This window comes from Orcinus orca, chromosome 16 (genome assembly GCF_937001465.1).
Source record: "Orcinus orca chromosome 16, mOrcOrc1.1, whole genome shotgun sequence".
NCBI lineage: Eukaryota > Metazoa > Chordata > Mammalia > Artiodactyla > Delphinidae > Orcinus > Orcinus orca.
Genome location: NC_064574.1, coordinates 16,708,711 through 16,730,780, shown reverse-complemented (window position 1 = coordinate 16,730,780; position 22,070 = coordinate 16,708,711). Strand labels below are relative to the sequence as shown.

The 22,070-nt window shown below is 41.6% G+C and overlaps 1 protein-coding gene across 1 annotated transcript in view; it reads right to left on the bottom strand.

The window, feature by feature from the left end:
- The window catches only part of SERINC3 (serine incorporator 3), a 379,749-nt gene that overhangs the window by 243,333 nt on the left and 114,346 nt on the right, over positions 1-22,070 (bottom strand). The window lies entirely within an intron of this gene.

Genomic DNA, 22,070 nt, shown 5'->3' with positions numbered 1-22,070 from the left:
TTGGCGTGGTGGAACTGGGCAAACTTGACCTTTCCCTGGTCTTGCAGTGCCTCCACTACACACTGGATTCGGCTTTAGAGTTCTCATCACTGCCCTGATCAAATCATTGCGTGGGGGGCTTCCCTGGTGGCGCACTGGTTGAGAGTCTGCCTGCCGATGCAGGGGACGCGGGTTCGTGCCCCGGTCCGGGAAGATCCCACATGCCGCGGAGCGGCTGGGCCCATGAGCCATGGCCGCTGAGCCTGCGCGTCCGGAGCCTGTGTTCCGCAGCGGGAGAGGCCACAACAGTGAGAGGCCCACGTACCGCAAAAAAAAAAAAAAAAAAATCATTGTGCGTCTTGTCGCATCTGTCTCCCCCACTAGACTATAGACTCCTGAGGCCATGGACTTCAGTGCTTTGTTCAGCCTTGCACGTCTCACATGGCGATTGGCACAGAATAAGTGCTCAGTAAGCATTTGTTGGATGAATGAATTGAGGTCAGTTTTAAAGAAACAGCCCTGCGACAATGGTCAGCGATGTCCACCAGGTCTGTACTCTTCCCTTCCTTCCTCCCTGTCATCCTGACCGTGTTGGCTTTTGGTTCTCGATTTGCCCCATTATAGACCCCAGGTGGCTGTCACAGTATCAGGTATCACGTTTGCAGTTAAGTGTCTGAAGCTGGAAGGGTTTTTCCTCCAAGCACTTGTTTCTTTTCCCCCAAAGCAAACATTTCCCAGAAACCTCCCAGCAGACTGCCTTAGTTCAAGGAAAGCTGGGAAGTGTCTAATGGAAAGAAATGGGAACACACAGCAAAGGTTTAGACCAATGATGGTCTTTTCTTGTATGGCAAAATGCTGTTGCAAACCAAACCGGGGTTCCCTTCTAACGGGTTTCTCAACTTTGACACTACTGATATTTTGGTGTGGATAATTCTTTGCTGTAAAGGGACTGGCCTGTAGGATCCTGCGCTGTAGGATGTTTAGCAGCTATCCTGGCTTCGACTCACTAGACGCTATAGCATACCTCCTGTCAGCCGTGCCAACCGCAAATGTCTCCTGCCATTTCCAAACGTGCCCTGGGCACATGAAACACCACTGTGTTATACGGAAGCAGGAATAGCTGCTGAGTGGGATCTGCCACAACTGAGTGTATGTACTGTGACTCATGTTGCAGTATTTGCTCTCGATGCCGGCATCTAGCTCAGTGCCAGATTTGGGGCTGTCCTTAGCAACTGTGAGGATAAGATGCTATGGTGTGCATATCCGTGTGCTAACCTAACTCCTGGCTTTGTTATTTTCCTACCCTTGTTTTGCTTTTAGCAAGCTTCCCTTGATGATTATTTATTTTGGCCCTTCAGGATTCTGCCATTTTTGTAAGCATCTCAAATCTCCTCGGGGGCAAGGTCTGTATATGTCTGATGCTTCTTGTTATACCCCGGGCTACCGTAGGACCTGGTCCCACGTAGAACTTGAAGGAGGTTTATTTAATGAATGAATGAGAAGATGGATGAATGAATGAATGGATATCTGGGTGGGTAGATAGGTAGTTGCTTTGATGAATCAATGTGATGGGCTGGTGAATGGATGGATGGATGGGAATGAAATGGAGAGATAGATGAACGAATGGTACAAATGAATAAATGAGTAACAGGGAATATGGGCAGGTGGGTTGATGGATGGATGGAATAATGAATAGATGTGATGGATGGGTGAGTGGGTATGGTGGATGATGGATGGATGGGATGGATGGAGAGATATGTGAGTGGATGTGGCAAGCGGATGAATAAATAACTGGAAAGATGCATGGATGGATGGATGGATGGATGGATGGACGGACAAGATGGGCTGGTCTTGGACATCAGTACATGCAAGTAAAGAGACAAGGGGTGACTTGGCCACTGGTCAACAATCCTCCTTCAGGACAGTATATCTAAGTGTCAGATGAGCTGGATTTTTCCTGAGGACATAGGACTAGTTCCTTTGACTAGGTCAGATCAGAAGTGGTCGTCAGAGGTGGTTTAGTTAAGTGCCTCTCCCACTTAAAGCTGTGAGAGGCTGGACACTTTGACTAGCTCTCTGATCATCAATTTCTTCACCTACCAAATGAACCTTGGTTGTTGTGAAGATCCATGAGCTCATGAAGGCGAAAAAGTATCATAAACTATAAAGTGCTTTGTCTCCCTGAATGGTTGGTTGATGAGCCCAAAATTGGGCCCCAGATACTGGCCAGCGACGGGACTATGTCAGATAACAGGCATGGCTGTTCCCACCGTTCATTCTCAAAATACAGTCTCCCTCACCCTTCCTGCCTTTCTCCCCTGTCCATATTATCTTCCTATCCCACCTCAATTTGATTTCAGCCTCTATGGTTCAATGGTTTATGAATCTTGTTGCATATGGGGAACTTTCTTAAGATGACATCTTTTGGGGGCTCCACTCCAGACCTGAATCAGAATCTTCTGGGATGAGTTCCAAGAATCTTTAAATTTTTATTAAGTTCCTTAAGTGATTTGGGGTGTTGGGTCAGCTGGAGTTTGGAAACCATTGCCTTATTTTGTCCCATTTTATAAAGGGAGGATGTGGATACCCAGAGTGCATCCTGTCCTCATCCGGAAAACTCCTGCATTCGTTAATTCATTGTTCACTCATTCATTTCTTCAACAAATGACCACTGGGGGCTTATGGTATGCAAAGCATTCTGCTAGGCTCTGGGGGAATGTAGGAGAATATAAAGTATGGCTTTAGATCTTGGAGAGCGTCCAATCTGGTGGGGTAAACAGATGAACCAGCAGTAATCAAGACAGTGCCATAACAGGGGTGAAGAAGGACACAGTGGGAGGACAAAGGGGCTTAGGAAGAGGGGAAGGGGTCAGGGACCTCTTGACCCTGGAGGAGTGAACTGATATCTAAGCTGAAACCTGAAGGTTTAGCAGGAGTCAGCCAGGAGGAGAGAGGGAGGGGGACCAGCAGATGCAAAGGCACTGATTTTATTTAACATTTGACTGCAGTGAATTCCATCCTTAATTGAAAATATCTTGGGACTTTTCTGATTGTTCCATAAAGGATTTATCTTGTCCCTAAGAAGATTATGAGATGCTTAAAGGCAGGAACTACGTCTTCCATTTTTTTTCTGACTCACATGCCTCTAGCATAAGGGTGGACCTCTGCAGAGGAAAGAAATTTATTTCCATATAAGCCCCTTCTATGTAATGGGCAGGATGCCGGCTACTTTATAGGTTTTTCTCCCTTTTAATCTTTGCAATATCTGTCAAGGTGGGAAATATTATTCCCACTTCACAAACAGGGAAACTGAGATTCAGTGTTGTTAAGTAAGTTTCCCTGTATCACCCAGTGACGGATTGAGATCTAGTCTGCCTGGTGCCAAACCTTCATTCTTTTGGCTATGCTGTTACCTCCTATAATAGCATCTGAGAGGCTGCATAACACCTTGGTTAGCGGCTCAGACTCTGGAATCAGTCTGCCTGGGTTCATATTGCCACCTACTAGCCATATGGCTTTGGGTAAATTACTTAATTTTCTGTGTCTCAGTTTCTTGATCTGTCAAATGGTGTGATAATAACAGCATCTACTTTGTAGGGTTGCGAGAAGTAAATGAGGTTGATGCCTGTAAAGCGTTGAGTGTCTGGCAGGTAGAAAGTGCTACGTAAATTTTATGCATTGTTGTTTTTATTATTATACCTGCTATGTGAGAGGGACTGAATGCTTCTTACGTGCGAGACATCTTTTAGCTGCTGTGGAACAGAGATGAATGAGGGCTATGTAACTGGTTCCGGGCTGCAGTTCCTTGGCTGGACAAAGCTTGGCCCTGAGCCTTCAGATGCCCTCTGAGGCCTGAGGTTGGCTCTCGGGGGCTTGGCTTGTGAGTCTGGTCCTGTGTAGAGCAAACTGAAGGCATGGAAATGGGGGGAACAGACCTGGCCTGGCCACAGCCCTGAGAAATGGCTCTGGGCCCAGGCAGCTGTTTGTGACCTCACTCGAGTCCTTTTGCTACTGGTGCCCTGCCTCCTCTTCTGAGAAACGGAGCCCTGTGCCTGGCTCAGTGGTCATCACACAATATTCACTGGAGCCCTAGGAGTCAAGAAAGATGCCTCAGAGTTCACTTTGAGGCCAGTGGGGGCCTGGGGGTGGTGTTCAAACAGACCAGGCTCTTAGGTTCCAGCACGCCACAACCTCTGGTTTAACCAGAGACGCTGCATTTTGACTTTTGATGGAAGTGTTTAATGAAAGGATTCCATGGTTAAAAAAATGCGTGGACCAGACCAGTGTGTTTCAAACCGCAATCTTGACCCATTAATGGGTCATGCAATGTATCGGGTTGTATTAGTTACGGCAATGCTCCCTGTTGGAACAAAAAAACAAACCTAAAATGTAAGTTAGAAGTTTACTTACTTCTGTCACATAGTCATCCAGGGACCCCAGAAGTGACATTTATCACTTCTATTCACATTCTACTGGTCAGAACTAGTCACCTGGCTTTGGCCAAATGCAAAGGAGTCTGGGATATGTGGTCCCTAGATGGGCAGATTTTTCCAGGAATAGCTCTAAACTACAGAAGGAGGAGTGAATTTGTTGGTACACAGCTGACCACCTCTGCCATGGGACCATGGTCACATTCACACACAAACACACACAGTCAAATATGTATAACATATATGAATACACAATTTTTTACATTAAACATTCTAATAAAATAAGAGCATAGAGAGATATATAGATAGTGATAAAGCAAATGTGACAGTATGCTACCAATTGATGAATCTAGGTAAAGGATACATTAGTGCCCACTGTATTATTCTTTGAATCTTTTGTAGGTTTGAAATTGTTCCAAGTAAAGTGTTGGGGGACATGTAATTGTTAAAATTTGCTATACTTATGAACAGAATAAAATATAATACAAATAGCGTAAGATTTAATTTAGGCTTAAGGGTTTTGCATTATAACTTTAATACAGGAGTTGGCAAACTTTTTCTGTAAAAGGCCAGAGAGTAAATATTTTAGACTTTGCAGGCCAGATGGGATCTGTAGCAACTACTCAGCTCTGCTCTTGTAGCACAAAAGCAGCCATCAACGATAAATACATGAATGAGTGTGGCATGTTCCAATAAAACTTTATTTATAAATATAGGCACTGGGCCAGATTTGGCTCAGAGGTTGTAATTTGCTGACTCTTGCAAACTGAAAAATATATTGAATATATTTTTTTTTAAAGCCTTTAAAGCACATATGTGATACCTAGAGTACAATTCAACAGTTTTCATTAGAAATTACGAATCAGCAGTCTCCAAGCTGTTAGGGACCCCGAATCTGTTCATGTACCCTCACTGTGCTGGACAAAATAATAACAGCACACTGCTGTTCACATAACCAACTGATTTCTTTCATTTTCATTTCTTGTGTTTTCTTTGAATAAAAATGTACTATTTTAAAAATACGTTTATTGAGGTATATTGTTCACACAGAAAAGAGTATGAATCATAACTCACAAATAGATTAATGAAATTTTATAAAGACGACCACTTTTTGAAACGGAAGTAAAATAGAACAGAAAACATCCTAGTGCATCTCATGTCGTCATGGTAAATTTCGTGTGTGAAAATTTTGTTCATTTCTATATGGTTATGGATGTGTGTGTGGGGTTGTGATAATACCAACAATTTATAGATCACATACTAGGGCTTTACAAATAGTAACTCCTTACCTTCACAATGACCCTGTGAGGTAGGGGCTATAATTGACTTTACCCTTTTATAGATGAGGAAATGGAGCCACAGAGAAGTTGAGTCACTCAGTGAAAGTGACAGATGCCTTAAGAGGTGATGCTAAGATTCCAACCCAGGCAGTCAGGCTCCAGAGTCTGTGTTTTGACTGCCACCTTTATTGCCACTGTATATAAAGCATGGGATGTAAATGTGTTACTTACTGAGGGTCATAGTCAAAAGGGTTTAAACGTCACTGGACAGAATGTTCCCAAAGGTTCCTTATAGATCTAAAAATAGCATACTTTTCCTTAAGTGTACCCACAGGGAACAGGGGCTGATTTTCGGTAGTACATCAACAAACGCTTTTAAATCTTACTGAATTTATTTTACTCTGTGTTAGAAAAATTTATAACTAGCATATTGAAGCACTAATATAAAATATCCTTTAAAAGATTAATGTATGTCCTCAAAAGAAAGAAAATTATCAAGTAAATAATTACAGCTAAACAAAATACAGGTGCTGGGCAAATACGGTAAAAATCATTAAGAGGAATGCAAATGTCTGGGGCTTTGGGGTCAAATACTGAACTTGGCATCAGAAGGCCCACATCTGGGTCCTGGCCTATTCATTCTCTAGCTCTGGTTTATTTTATCTCTCTTTAAAAAATGTTTTATTTTATATTGGAATATAGTTGATTTATTTATTTTGTTTACTATTTTTGTTTATTTTTTTATATCTTTATTGGAGTATAATTGCTTCACAATGTTGTGTTAGTTTCTCCTGTACAACAAAGTGAACCAGCTATATGTATATAGTTGATTTATAATGTTGTGTTAGTTTCAGGTATACAGCAAAGTGATTCAGTTATACATATACATATATCTATTCTTTTTCAGATTCTTTTCCATTTTAGGTTATCACAGAGTATTGAGTAGAGTTCCCTGTGCTATACAGTAGGTCCTTGTTGATTATTTTATCTCTTTTTTAAAAAATAAAGTTATTTATTTATTTATTTATTTTTGGCTGCATTGGGTCTTCGTTGCTGCATGTGGGCTTTCTCTAGTTGTGGTGAGCGGGGGCTACTCTTCGTTGCAGTGCGCAGGTTTCTCATTGCAGTGGCTTCTCTTGTTGCAGAGCACAGGCTCTAGGCACGTGGGCTTCAGCAGTTGTGGTGCACAGGCTCAGTAGCTGTGGCTCGCTAGTTCTAGAGTGCAGGCTCAGTAGTTGTGGCACACGGGCTTAGTTGCTCCGTGGCATGTGTGATCTTCCTGGACCAGGGCTCAAACCCACGTCCCCTGCATTGGCAGGCAGTTTCTTAACCACTGTGCCACCAGGGAAGCCTATTTTATCTCTTATATAGTACTTACAATGGGCCAGGCACTGTTCTAAACACTTCATAAAAACTACCTCCTTTTAAAGTAACCTAAATGTCCATCAACAGATGAATGGATAAAGAAGATGTGGTATATATATACAATGAAATACTACTCAGCCATAAAAAAGAATGAAATAATGCTATTTGCAGCAACACGGATGGACCTAGAGATAATCATACTAAGTGAAGTCAGACAAATACAAATATCATAAAGATATCACTTATATGTGGAATCTAAACTATGATACAAATGAACATACAAAACAGAAGCAGTCTCAAAGACACAGAAAACAAACTTATGGTCACCAAATGGGAAAAGGGAGGAGGGATAAATTAGGAGTTTGGGATTAGTGGACATAAACTACTATATATAAAATAGATGAATGACAAGGTCCTACTGTATAGCACAGGGAACTATATTCAATATCTTGTAATACCCTATAATGAAAAAGAATATATATATATATATATTTCCGAATCACTTTGCTGTACACCAGAAACTCACACAACATTGTAAATCAACTATACTTCAATTAAAAAAAATTACTTCTTTTAATCCTTACAACTGCCCATTGAGTAGGTACTGTCACCATACCCATTTCTCAGTAGAGGTAACAAAGGCTCAGAGAGGTTAAATAACCTACCCACACAGACTACAAGAGGCAGAGCTAGGATTCAAACCCAGGCATTGTATTAGTAAGGACAAAGATGTTAACAAAAACAAAACAAAAAAACAGACAGTAGAATGGTGGTTGACAGGGCTAGGGGTGGGGGAAATGGGGAAACGTTGGTTAAAAGATACAAACTTTCAGTTATAAGATTAAATAAGTTCTGAGTATATAATGGACAGCATGGTGACTATGGTTCATAACACTTGTCTACTTGAAATTCGTTAAGAGTAGATCGTAGGCATTCTCACCAAAAAAAAAAAAGTAACTATGTGAGGCAATGGATGTGTTAATTAACTCGGTTGCAGGAATCATTTCTATATATATATATATATATATATATATATATATACACACATATATACCTAATCATCACTTTAAGTGTATTACAATTTTATTTGTCAATTATACCACAATAAGGATGGTGGAAAAAAATAAAAGGACAATACTAGCTGGTATTGTAATGTACTACCAAAAAATATACCACCAAAAAATAAATTAATTTAAAAAAAAAAGAAAGAGTGGGTGGGCAACTACTGCAATTTATTTATTTATTTAAATTTATTTTGTATTTGTTTATTTTATTTATTTATTTTTGGCTGCGTTGGGTCTTCATTGCTGCGCACGGGCTTTCTCTAGTTGTGGCGAGCAGGGGCTACACTTCGTTGCGGTGCTCGGGCTTCTCGCGGTGGCTTCTCTTGTTGTGGAGCATGGGCTCTAGGCACGCAGACTTCAGTAGTTGCAGCATGTGGGCTCAGTAGTTATGGCTCATGGGCTCTAGAGCACAGACTCAGTAGTCGTGGCACACCGGCTTAGTTGCTCCCCGGCATGTGGGATCTTCCCGGACCAGGGCTTGAACCAGTGTCCCATGCATTGGCAGGTGGATTCTCAACCACTGCGCCACCAGGCAAGCCCTACTGCAATTTATTATCAGCTTTGTAGAAGTAATTTGATTTTTTCAAATTGTATACCTATAGAGCTTTCATAAAATTTTTGAAACAATTTTTAAATTAAAAAGGAAAAGGGAATAAACACTACTTCAGACACCTTCAACAGTACTTAGAGTCCTGGGACAGAAAGCCACAAAGGGAAAGGGCAGAGTTAAAGTTAGAAATTCAAGATACAATTGCATTTAAAATCCCTGCTGAATACCTTCTAATTGCTTTTTGTCACACTGAAAAGAAAAGCTAAGCTCTTTTCCCTGACCTAAAAGGACCCCTGGGGTCTGACTCTTGTCTGCCTTTCTGTTGGCCTCTCCTGTCTTTCTCCCTTTTGCTCACTCCACTTCAGCCACTTGGGCCTTTCTACTGTCCTTCAATCACGCCAAGCACATTCCTGCCCTAGGGCCTTTGTACTTGGGGTTCCTTTTGCCAGGACCACCCTTTACCCAGATCTTCCCATAACGGATTTCTTCTCCTAGTTTGGTTCTTAGCTCAAATGTCCCCACTCAGAGCAGCCTTCCTTGACCACCCCATCTAAGACTGTCTCTCCTCCAGCCATCACTATCAATCCCTTTATCCTCTACAGCTCTGGAATTGTGAATTTGCTGATCTGTTTATCATCTGTTTCCTCCACTACAATGTCAGTTCCATGAGAGTGGGGAATCTGGCCGTCTTGCTATATCCTCAGCATGTAGAACAGCGCTTGGCACACAGTAGGCGCTCCACAAATATTTGTGGAATGAGCAAATGCCGAAGGGGACAGCTGAGTCAGTATGCCGAATGGCTGGATGGGCCGGTGACGTGAGGAGGAAGCTGCAGCCTCTGCCTGGGCCCTGCCCTGGGTAAATAGTCCTCCCTCTGCCCAGACAGCCACTATTTAACAACTGTCTGCCACGGGACTGGCCAAGCCTGGGCCGTCACACAGCCAAGGCCCCAGGATTCCCTGGGACAAGCAACGGAGGCAGCCACACCTCAGGGAGAGCTTGTGAAGGAACAGGTCAAAAAGTTATCCAAACAGGCATGAGGAAAGGCAGAGGAGGTGCTGAGACACAGAGAGAGCAGTTGGGCCTTCCCTGGGCAGAGCCCAGAGGAGCACACCCAGTGGGCAGCTTCCCAGACAGGGCCTGGCCTCCAGTGCCCAGTTCTGGTCCTGGCTCTGGTCCCGACTTGCAGAGGGACCTCAGACACTTGCCGCCTCTGGGCCTCAGTTTCCTCTTCTGTAAATCAAGAGACCGTGGGCTGATCAGTGGTTTCAAACTTAAAAAAAAAAAAATGGGAGTGGCATTCTTTCTTCAAACAAAATCTTACCGGAAACCAGTTTGCGGGAATGATACAAAGGAGGCACCTGGGTTAAAGGAAGTGTCGGGGTGCAGGATGCTGCCCACCCTGTAGCCCCTGGCCCTTCAAAGTAGCCCCAGGGTGAAAACCACCAGGCTCCTTGGTCTCCGAGGTTCTTCACCAAGAGTCTTGCAATTGAACCTAGACCCAGGTTCAAGCCTCACAGTGGGATCTTAGGTAATCGACTCCACCTTTCTGAGCCTTGGTTTCCCTCTCTAAATCGGGCATTGTAAACAGTACCTCCTTCACGGTGTCAAATGTTCAGCCCAGAACCTGGGACCTAGGAAATTCTCAATAAGAATAGTGAAAAATCAATGTTGGTTATTAGCGGAAGCAGCAGAAATGACCCGAAGGGCCAGTTCTTTGCCTTTACTGTGAGTGGGGAAAATATTTAACCACTCTGAACCTCAGTTTCCTCCTCTGTAAAATATGGCCAAGGGTTCAAAGGAGATGAGAGGTTGAGATCCAGGCCACCCAGTTTTGTTTTTAAATAAAACTTCAATTGACTTCTAACCTTTCAAAACCCCAACTTCCAGCCTCTTTCAAAAAACTGGAAGCTCTAGCAACACTGATTCCCCATAACCATGAGACAAAAGCCCACTGGAGCTTATTTAGGCTGGGCGTGCTTTCTCTAATTTGCCACAGTCCCCACCATTCCTTAGTGTCTCTACACTAAAGTTATATTAATAAACATAAACCATTATATTTGCTGTGTTTTCTTATAGGAAAGTGTTAAACCTGCTTATACTCTATCTGCTCCATATATCTCTATCTGGGCACCGAGGGCACTTGAGTGTCGGATCCCTGATTGCTAAGACCAAGGGGAAGCTCATAATTTGTGAGCGCAATTTCCTATTTCATAGACTTACTATTTTTTTGATGTGACTACTAGAACATTGTAAATTATATATGTGGTCCATGTTATATTTCTGTCGGACACAGCTGCTCTAGCACCTAGGATTCTATAGCAGCTAACTCATCCTGCCTCCATTTCCCATTCTGAATAGACCAGCTCTAGCCAAACATCTTGGGCAGGTATCCCTGGCTGGGTCTTCTCCCCAGCCCACAGTTCTCTCTGGTGTCCTCACCCTTGTTGCTTGCCTGGTTTGGGGGGGTGGGGCAGGGTGACGACCCAGGCTCTAGAACTCAAGGCTTGTCTTCTAGAATTCTACACTTGGGAAATCTCACCTCCCAGCCCCCACGGCAGCCATTGTTTTCTCTTTATCAGACATTCACATAGAACAATAGTCAATCTGAATCTTAATCACACACCCATTCTTCTGTCTCCAGCCTGTGAATTTACCCCCAAATCCTGTGATTTGGGGGGTGGAGTTGGGGAGGGGAGAGGATAATTTTTTTTCCCCTTCTCCAGGGCAAGTCATAGTTTTTCTAGAGATTAGGTGGACGGAGTATGGGGGAGGGACACGGATCCTCCCACAGTGAAGGTGCTGACTTTGTTTTCGGAGGAGGTAGTAGTATCCACCCACAGCTCCTCTGAGATGAGAGAATCCTGAAGGACTTAGGGTGCTGGGAGGAAAAGGAATCTCACAGTGATGAAGACCCCCTTCAGATGGGGAGGCCTTATATGGTAGTGGCTGAGAATTTGTGGTGCAGAGTTAGGCAGACTTGGGTTAGAGCCTTGCAAGCTGTATAACCTTGGACAGGTGACTTTACCTCTCTGACCCTCAGTCTCCTCATCTATAAAATGAGGATAAAAATAGTTCTATTCTAGCACAGTGCTTGGGACATAAGTATTCTATAAATGCTAGCAATCATCATACCTTTCGAAAAAGGCATACACTGGCATGTGGAGTAAATTTAATTCTTTTTTATTTCACTTCTGTGCATTTCTGTAATTCTTTTACCATGAACCTGCTTCAGTTAAATCATAAAAAGTTAGTTGAGTGAAGAGGAATAAAATTGAGTGGAAATGTCATCCTAAGGCTGGGCTCCAACATGGGGTTTTAGAGCTGGAAACAGGTGAGAGAATCTTAGAGTCTAAACTTCACACACCCATTTAATATCTTAATAAGCTGAGGCCCCAAGAAGAAAGATGATTTGGCCAAAGTCATACAGCACGTTAGTGGCACAGCCAAAACTAGAACGCTGATGGTGAGGATTGGAAGGAAACTTGGAGGTGACTAGGTCAGCCTTTCCCAAGGCGAGACCGCTCAGACAAGGAGGATTCTATCCTGAGATGTCTGAAAAATGTTGGATTAAAGAAAGCTGTACAAATTTCATTATCAGAGAACTTCTCAGAGACCTTAACACAGGACAATGAATGCCTCGGGCACTCCAAGAGAAGCCTCCAGTGTGTTCACATTAGCTCATCACAGAGCCCCTTGAAAACATCAACACCCATGAAAGCTCTCCCTGCCTCCCAACAGAGAAATTCTCTAGCTTAATACATTCCTAGCTTTAAGAAAAAAAAAATTGTAGAGATATTTTAAATAGTATGATTTAACAGTTACATTACAGATTGTTGCTGGTATGTAGAAAGACAGTTAATTTTTTTCACTATCTTTCACCTTTCTAAAAAATTTGTAATTATTCCCTAATATTGCAGAAAAGTAGAGAGAATAATATTGTGAACACTGATGTACCCATCATTCAGTTTTGTTGAGCCCTACATGCATGACCATATTTTCATTTGATTCATGTTTTGTTTGTTTTAATGACAAATGAAACATTCCACTTAGACTTGAAGCCCCACCTTGTACTCCTCCTCAATCCCTTGCTTTGCCACCCTTCTCAGAGGTGACCCCTGTCAATATTTGCTGTTCATCATTGCTAGACATGTTTTTATACTTTCACTCTACATGGCTACAGAAACTATATATAACATTGTTTTTCATATCTGGAAAACGTATTCAAATGTTGTATGTATCCTTCAGCAACTTCCTTTTATTTTTGGCGCTTCCCATACAGCTACAAGTAGCACTAGGGCACTCCTTGAAAATGCTGTGAATGAACAGCCCAAAGTATATTTATTCCAGTTTTTGACAATGGAGTTGTTTCCAGCTTTTCACTATTTAAAACAATGCTACAAAGAACATTCTTATACCTGTGGGTGAGAGTTTCTCGAGGATAATGTGGGGGAGTGGACTTTCTGGATTTCAGGCAGTGGGCATCTTCACTTTGATGAGATGTTGGCAAGTTGATCAATCTTGTCCGCCAACTGTCACTTTGGTCAGTAGCATCTAGGAGCTCTGGTTGCTGCACACCTTCCTCCACACTTGACTCTGAAGGATGATGAATGTAAAATGAGAATTTGCATTTCCCATATTTCTAGGGAGGGAAAGGTTCCTTTTGCCATTTGAATTTCCTCTGTGAGTGTGTGTGTTCATAGCCTTTGCCCATTTTTCTATTGCCTTATTTATCTTTTCTTAACAATTTGAAGGAATTATTTATTCTCAGTACAGATCCTTTTTTCAGTTGTATTAGTGGAAAATACCTTTAATCAGTCTGTAGCTCGTCTTTTCGCTCTCTTTAGAGTATCTTCTGTTGTACAGAAGTTTACAATTGTAATGTAGTTAAGTTTTGGTTAAATTATAAATAAGATCATTAAATTTAATAATCTTTTCCTTTATAGTGTGTGCTTTTTGTTTTTTGCAGTGCCCCGAAATCATTAAGATATTATGCTAAACGTTTCCTATATTTTAAAGTTTTATTTCTCATACATAGGTCTTTATTCCATAGGAACTGATTTTTGTGTGTGATATGAAATAGAGATGCCATTATATTTTTCTTCATATGGATAACCAGTTGACCCAGACAATTATTGACTAGGATGTCCTTTCTTGACTGATATGCAATGCCATTGCTTTTGTCCCTCATTTTCAGACATGTGTAGATCTGTTTCTAGGCTCTCTATACTGTTCCACTTATCTCTAGTAGCCACATTTAAACAATGAAATAAAAAAAAACCCAGGTAAGTGAATCTATTGATACAATTATACAAAAATAAAACATTTAATTTTTTTAAGTTCAAAAAAGAAATAGTTAAAATTATTTAATATTTTATTCAACCCAAAATAGCTAAAATATTATTTCAACATTTAATCAATCAAAAATAATCAATGAGACATTTTTCTTCTTTTATATACTAGGGCTTCAAAATACAATGTGTATTTTACACTTACAGCACATCTCAGTTTGAACTAGCCACATTTCAAATGCTCAATGGCCACATGTGGCTAGTGGTTACCACATTGGAGAGTGAAACTATAGCTTTATGTATCATAGAGCATGTCCTCCTCATATTACAGTTGTTGTTTTTTTTTTTGCGGTACGCGGGCCTCTCACTGTTGTGGTCTCTCCCGTTGCGGAGCACAGGCTCCAGACGCGCAGGCTCGGCGGCCATGGCTCACGGGCCCAGCCGCTCCGCGTCATGTGGGATCTTCCCAGACCGGGACACGAACCCATGTCCCCTGCATCGGCAGGCGGACTCTCAACCGCTGCGCCACCAGGGAAGCCCCTACGGTTGTATTTTTAAAAATTATCTTTATTCTCTTTGCTCATTCACGTAAATTTTAAGATGAGACTAAACAGGACAGAACAAAGTTTGGAGACCAACAGCCTATTTGTCTCCACTGGATTTCAATAAAGGCAACTAACATATTTTGAGTGCTTGCAATTTGCCAACTACTGTGCTAAGTAGCTTTGTCCTGTTGGGCTTCTAATTGAAATTACATTGAATTTATTGACTAATTTGGGAAGAATTGACATCTTTGCATAATGAAGCTGTTAACCTAAGACAATAAAAGAGCCAGTTATTTTTACCAGCAAAATGGGTTTATTTGGGAGCAGCAGAGAAATGCAATTTGGGACGTGCAACTATGGTGAACTATATGCAAGTTTGGTAAACTAAGGGAGAGGAAACTCTTCTACAGAGGAAAAGACGAAGTTGGGATGGGCTGGTATAAACAAACAGTCCATTAGAGGCAACTGGGAGTTGGAAGTATAGTGGCTTTTCATTGGCTGAGTTGTGACAGTCTCTCATTGACTGAGCTGTTGCCAGGCCAAGAGAAAATCTTTCTTCCTCCTGCTGCCAGTAGTAAAGTAGTGTCACTTTCTTCCAGAGATGTAAGGTACATCTCTTCCTGTTGGGATCTGTATTGAGATTAAGTAGTATGTGCATGAGAGCTCCCCCTTCTGGCCTTCTGACTTCGTTTTAATGAGGTTTCCCTTTATAATTTTCAAAAATCCTTCTGACCATGATACATTTATATAGGTTTGCTTTTATGTTTTTTAAATAAAGTTCAATAATTTTAATACATAAAGGTCTTCTGTTATATTAATCCTAGCAATAATCGCTATTGCTATCATAAATAATTTTTTAAATTGAATCTTCTCATTTGTTGATATTAGTGTATAGAAACCAACTGCTTTTGACATACTGAAAATGTACCCAGCAATTTTGTTAAATTCTCTTACTAGATCTGTTTTTAATTTCCTATCTTATTGTATCGCTTGGGTCTCTAGTAAAATATCAAAGAGAAGCAGTAATAATGGGTATTTCAAATAGGGCTTTGTTTGTCTATGAGTAGCTGAGACACAAAATAGCAGTAGTTTATACAAAATAGAAGATAACTCCTCAGAGTATAGAAGTCCAGAGGGAGGCAATCTAAGGTTAGTATGGTGGTTCTTCCCCATAACAGTCCTCAGGAACCCAGGTTCCTTTCATTCCCGTGAGGTCTTCATCCTCATGGTCCAAGATGGCTGCCAGAGCTCCAACCATACAGCCATGTTACAGGCAGAAAGAAGGAGCAAGAGACAAAGAAGAAAAAGGAGTAAAAGTCATGTTCCAGCTGTCTTTTTTAAAAAGTTCCTGGAAGCTGCCACATTACATTTCTGATTATACTTCATTGGCCAGAACATATTCACATGGTCTCCCCTAGCTTTAAGGAATGCTTGAGATAAGTTTTTTGAGGGGGCATTCATGTGTTCAAATGAAAACTGGAGGTTCTATTACAAAGGAAGACAAGGAGACTATATAATACAGAACAGACAACTTGCAGCCTCTGCCACAGTGGGCAGCCTTGTTTTATTCTTGACTTTAAAGGGACTTTGGCCTTTTTAAGTAAGATATCTGCTTTAGGTTTTTGGTAGGTAACTTTTACTGGGTTTTAAAAAGTTTCTTCTAAGGAAGCCAGAAGTTTTGCTTGTTTGCTTTTTAATCACAGTGTTGAATTGTCTTAATTGCTTTTTGTGCATCTACTAAGATAATCATATTTTTTTCTCTTTTAGTCTGCTAATTTAGTAATATTCTAATGTTAAACCATCCTTGCATTCTTGGAATTAAACCTAAATTTGTCAGGATGAAATACATATATTTTATACATGGATGAAATTTTTTAAAATTGTGGTAAAATATACATAAAATTTACCATTTTAGCCATTTTAAAATGTATTATTCAGAGGCATCAAGTACATTCACATTGTTATACAACTTCCACCACCTCCCAACTCTTGAAATTTTTTATCTGTTTCCATTAGAAAATAACTCTCCAAGCTTCTCTGCCCCCAGCCCCCAGCAACCGCCATTCTATTCTACGAATTTGACTACTCAAAGTACCACTATAAATGGGATTATACAGCATTTGTCCTTTTGTGATTGGCTTACTTCACTTAGCAAAGAGTCCTCGGGGTTCATTCACGTTGCAGCATGTATCAGAATTTCCTTCATCTTTAAGGCTGTTGTATGTATACATAACATTTGTATATTACTCTGTTGTATGTATACATAACATTTTGTTTTTCGCTTCATCTCTTAATTGACACTTGCTTCTGCCTTTGGGCTATCGTGAATAATGTTGCTATGAAATGGTGTAAAAATATCTCTTACAGACTGCTTTCAATTATTTTGGGTATATATACCCAGAAGTTGTATCGCTGCATCATATGGTAATTCTATTTTTAATTTTTTAAGGAAGTGTTATACTGCTTTCCATAGTGGCTGCATTATTTTACATTCTTACCAGCAGTGAGAAAGTGTTCCAATTTCTCCACATCCTTACCGACGCTTATTATCTTTTTTTTTTTTTTTAATTATCCATCCTAATAGGGTGAAGTGGTTATCTCATTCTGGTCTCAATGTGCATTTCACTACTGATTACTGACGTTGAGCATATTTTCATGTGTTTCTCGGTCATTTCTATATCTTCTCTGGAGTAATGACTATTCAAATCCATCGCCCATTTTAAAATCAGTGTTTTTGTTGTTGCGTTGTAGGAATTCTTTATATATTCCGAATATTAACCCCGTATCAGACATGATTTGCAAATATTTTCTCCCATTCCATGGGTTGCCTTTTCACTCTGTTAATAATGTCCTTTGGTGCACAAAATTTTTCATTTCAATGTAGTCCAATTTATCTATTTTTTCTTTTGTTACCTGTGCTTTGGGTGTCATCTCCAAGAAATCATTGCTAAATCCAGCATCATGAATATTTCCCTCATGTTTTCTTCTAAAAGTTTTATAGTTTTAACTCTTACACTTAGGTCTTTAACCCATTTTGTGCTAATTCTTTTCTATATGTCAGCTAAGAGTCCAGCTTCACTCTTTCACATGTGAATATCCAGTTTTTCCAACGTGAATTTGGTTTGGATCACATTTTATTTAAGACTTTTACAGCTGAGAAATGCTACTTTGATTCAATCTTTGATCCATTGCTAGAAAGCTCTCACCATCCTCCCTGACAGGTGGTCATTTAGCTTGGGTTTGATACTTCTAGTGACAGGACACTCACTACTTAATAAAGCAGCTGTTTCCCTGGTAGTATCATTGTATCCAGTAGAAAAATCTTCTTCATTTTCAGCACAAATCTTCCTCCCTATACGATCCATCTGTTGGTCCTAATTTGTCCTCTGGGGCGCTGAGAATAGGTGAACACCCTTTTCCAAAGGAAAGTACTTTGAATTCAGTAAATAACACAACTGCATGGTGGGCAACTATGTGCTGGGTTTATAAGGTTTATCACATTTATTCCACAAAGCAATCTGTGAAGAGGTCCTATTGTTGATTCCTGTTTCTCAGATGAAACAAATAAGGCTTGAGGAACTTATCATTTTCACGAGGTTGAACAGTTATGTAAATGGTACCACTGATATTTCAAAGGCAGTGGCCTTGACCGCTCTGCTACACTGCCCCTCTCCCCTTCCCCAACAGTCAGCCCAGAACCCTTTTGGATCTTCAGTTATTCTCTAAAGGGTATGGTTTTCTCACCCTGTCCCATCCTAGGAAAATTTTAAGTGTTTCTATTAAAATTGAAATCAAACACTGTTTTTTGTGTATGGTCCATGTATACAGAGGGCTCCTTAGCTCCTTTGACCTGAGCACTACATCTTTTTAAAAAAATAGATATATTTATTTATTTAGGTTGCACTGGGTCTTAGTTGTGGCACGCATGCAGGATCTAGTTCCCTGACCAGGGATCGACTCCGGGCCCCCTGCACTGGGAGCGCCGAGCCTTACCGGCTGGGCCACCAGGGAAGTCCCCGAGCACTACATCTTCACTAATGACACACGAGACCGGGGTTAGAGGTTTGGGTAGCTGCTGCGAAGTAAAACCTCTAGAACTTGGTCACGTCTCCTGCTGCTAAGGCAGCTTCCCCCCCGCCCCCCATCCACAGTGTCCAGGTGATTTATTTTGGGCCAGTGTGGAGGATTTTTCTTTCCTCTTCCTTGAGTTCAAACATTTCTCCAAACCCACCTGACCTTGCTCCTGCCGTTATTTTATTGCTAACACCTGTGTAAGTACTGCGTGCCAGGCACAGTTCTAAGTCTTTTCTCTACATTAACACAAATAATCCCCACAGCAACCCAATGACACACACATCATTATCCCCTCTGTTTTGCAAATGAGAAAACAGTCACAGAACAGTTAAGGAGCTCGGTGAAGATCACACAGCTAGTCCAGGGTAGAACCAGAATTCAAGCCCAGAAAGTCAGGCTACAGAATTTGTGCTCTCAGCCTCCATACTGGGCTTCCTCCAAACATCTGACAATCTCAGCCAGTTTTTTTTTTTTTTTAATTTTTAAATTTTATTTATTTTTGGCTGCGTTCAGTCCCCATTGCAGAGCACGGGCCCTCTCTAGTTGCAGAGAGCCGGGGCCACTCCTCTTTGCTGTGCGTGGGCCCCTCACTGCGGTGGCCTCCCTTGCTGCGGAGCACGGGCTCTAGAGCACAGGCTCAGTAGCTGTGGCACACGGGTTCAATTGCTCCGCGGCATGTGGGATCTTCCCAGACCAGGGCTCGAACCTGCGTCCCCTGCACTGGCAGGCGGATTCCCAACCACTGCGCCACCAGGGAAGTCCCTCTCAGCCAGCTTTTTGAGGCCAAAAGATTAACACACAGTGACTGTCCTTTTTTTTTTTTTTTTTTTTTAACAAAGAGAGAACAGACCCAGGGCCCAGAGGCTTTGAAAGGCAACAGTATTAATTCAGGACGTAATATAATGGTTTATTTTATTCTGCTTATTTTCCCATTGCTTTCTACTTATGATATTGGTGTTTGATTTGGAAGTAATAACGTTTCCTTCTAAAATAAATCTAAGTAAAAATAAGTGAGTTGATGTAAGCCAAATGTTAAGTAATAGCATAGGTGGTTTTCAGATATGATAAACATCATAATGGTCATAGGAAAATCAGTGAAGCTTTGAAAAGACCGCACTCAGTCACGTTAGATGAGGTTACGCTGCGATAATGAAGAAAGAAAGCCTCAGGTCTCACGGGCTTAACTCTACGGATAGTTACCGCTCGCTTACTGCACTGTCTGCCATGAGTCGGCGGGTCGCTGTCCTCGTCCTGGTGACTCCATATGTACCCTCGCTTCCGAACAACCACAGCACTGACTCTTTAAAGCTCCCGCCCAGGTGTGACACAGATTGTTTCTGCTCACATTTCATTGGCTAAGACCAGTCACGTGGGCACGTCTAACTTTAAAGGCAGCAAGGAAGTGTGATTTTGCCACGTACGTGGAATAGTCAACCCACAGGTAGGCTATGAGTAAAGGAGCCTGAAAGATGGCTCTGGAAAGGCAGACTGAGTTATGACCCGTCTTAGACCACTAAGACCAGCCCCACCAAGTGGTCTTCAACACCTGTTCTCAGAGAAGGGACAGTGGTCCACCAGGGAGAAGACAGTCTGACAGTACCATTCTGTTACACTGATACTTCTCCCAAGCAGCGACCCACGATTCCTTTGGTTGGGGGTGCCTTCATTTCGTAAGCGGTTTTCGCTGGACCCTGTGGTCAGCTTTTGTTTATTCCCTGAAGTTAGATGTGGCAGTTTGGGCTTTGCCTGAGCTAGGATTTGGTTCTGTCACTACTTTGAAAATATATCCAGGGAAGTGTAATCAGAAAGGAAAGGAATTCAAGGACAGGGTCCAAGTGGATAGGGAGCCTCACACAGTGTTTGGTTATCAGGTTATCAGGGAGGCTTCCTGGAGGAGTTTTCCTGCAGGGTCCCTGAATCAGAAGCACCTGGGAACTCATTAAACATGTGATGCCTGGGCCAGCTGTTGACCCTGGAACCTGGAGGTGGGACCTGAGTCATCTGAATTTTTGTTAATGACCCCAGATGATTCTTACGGACACTGAGATTTGAGAAATACTGAATTATAGGGAGAAAATTTCCTATAAGTCTAGAGGCCTAACACAGTGGTTCTCAATTGGGGGTGATTTGAGACCCCCAAAGGGGCATTTGGCAATGTCTGGAGATATTTTTCACTGTCATAGGTTGGGAGGGGGGCATGTGCTACTGGTATCTGGTGGGTAGAGGTCAGAGTTGCTGTCAAGCATCCTACAGTACATAGAACAGCCACCCATTACAGTTATCCAGCCCAAAATGTCAGCAGCGCTGAGGTCAAGAAATTCTGGTAAACAAGAGTTTAAACCCTTCCAAACATAGGAGCACATATGATTTTTAATCTCTTTTTAAAATTTTACTTCCCTGAAAACATGGAATCCTTTTCATTGAATACATACTAAGTACTAAGCACTTCATGTACATTGTATCAGTTTCTCCCTCCCAAGTCTTTTCAGTCATTTATCCAACAAATATCTATTAAGTGCTTATTATGTGTTTAATTTTAAACTGTACAAGATGTGGGGTGTACCCTGGGGAACACATCAGACAAGGTTCATCTCCTTCATGGGGGTGGAAGAGATAGAAATAGATATACAAGTAACACAACATATGTGGAATTCCAAATTGTGATAGGCGGTATGAAGAAAAATCAGGTACAGGGACAGAGAATAAAGGGTGAAGGATGGGAAGAACCTACATAAATATGTAGGAGAGCCCTCCCAGACAAGGCGACAATTAAATCAGGATCTGAAAGACCTTTTTTTTTTTCAGGCCAGTGTGGCTGCAGCCACTGGGATGGGATTGAATGGCATATAAATGCAGGGCTATAGAAGCAAGGTCATGCAGGCCTCACAGTTCATGGGAGTTTTGAATTCTATGAGTTTTAGTATAAATGCATAAAAAGTTTTAACTGTTTAAGGGAGGGACCTGTTGCAATCTGCTTGTAGAAAATCATCCCTGGCCCCTGGGTATAGAGTGGGTGGTAGAAGACCCAGAGTGGATAAACAAGAGACGTGAAAAGAGCTTTTGCAGACCTGGAGAGATGATGGGGGATGGGGACACGGTTGGCTGTGGTGGAGATGAAAAGATGAGGAAAATTTGAGATACTGTTGGAGGTAGCAAGAACTAGATTTTATGAAGAGCTGGCAGGGGTGGGAGGAAGGACACAAAGATGACTGCCAGGATTTTGGCCTGAATAACTGAGTTGGGGGTGAGGTGATGGACTGTGACAATTAACGTTATTATTATTGTTCTTTTTTAAAACTGAGGAAGGGGAAGTGAATTGTCCTACTTCATAAAGTTAGTAAATGGACTCCAATTCAGCTGTGTTTAACTCCAAAGGTCATGCTTTACCCACTCTCCTGGACCCACACATTAATTTTTATAGTGGGGGAGGATATTTAATGATATATCATTAAATATTGATATATGAATGCCCCTGAATCCAACCATGGGCTT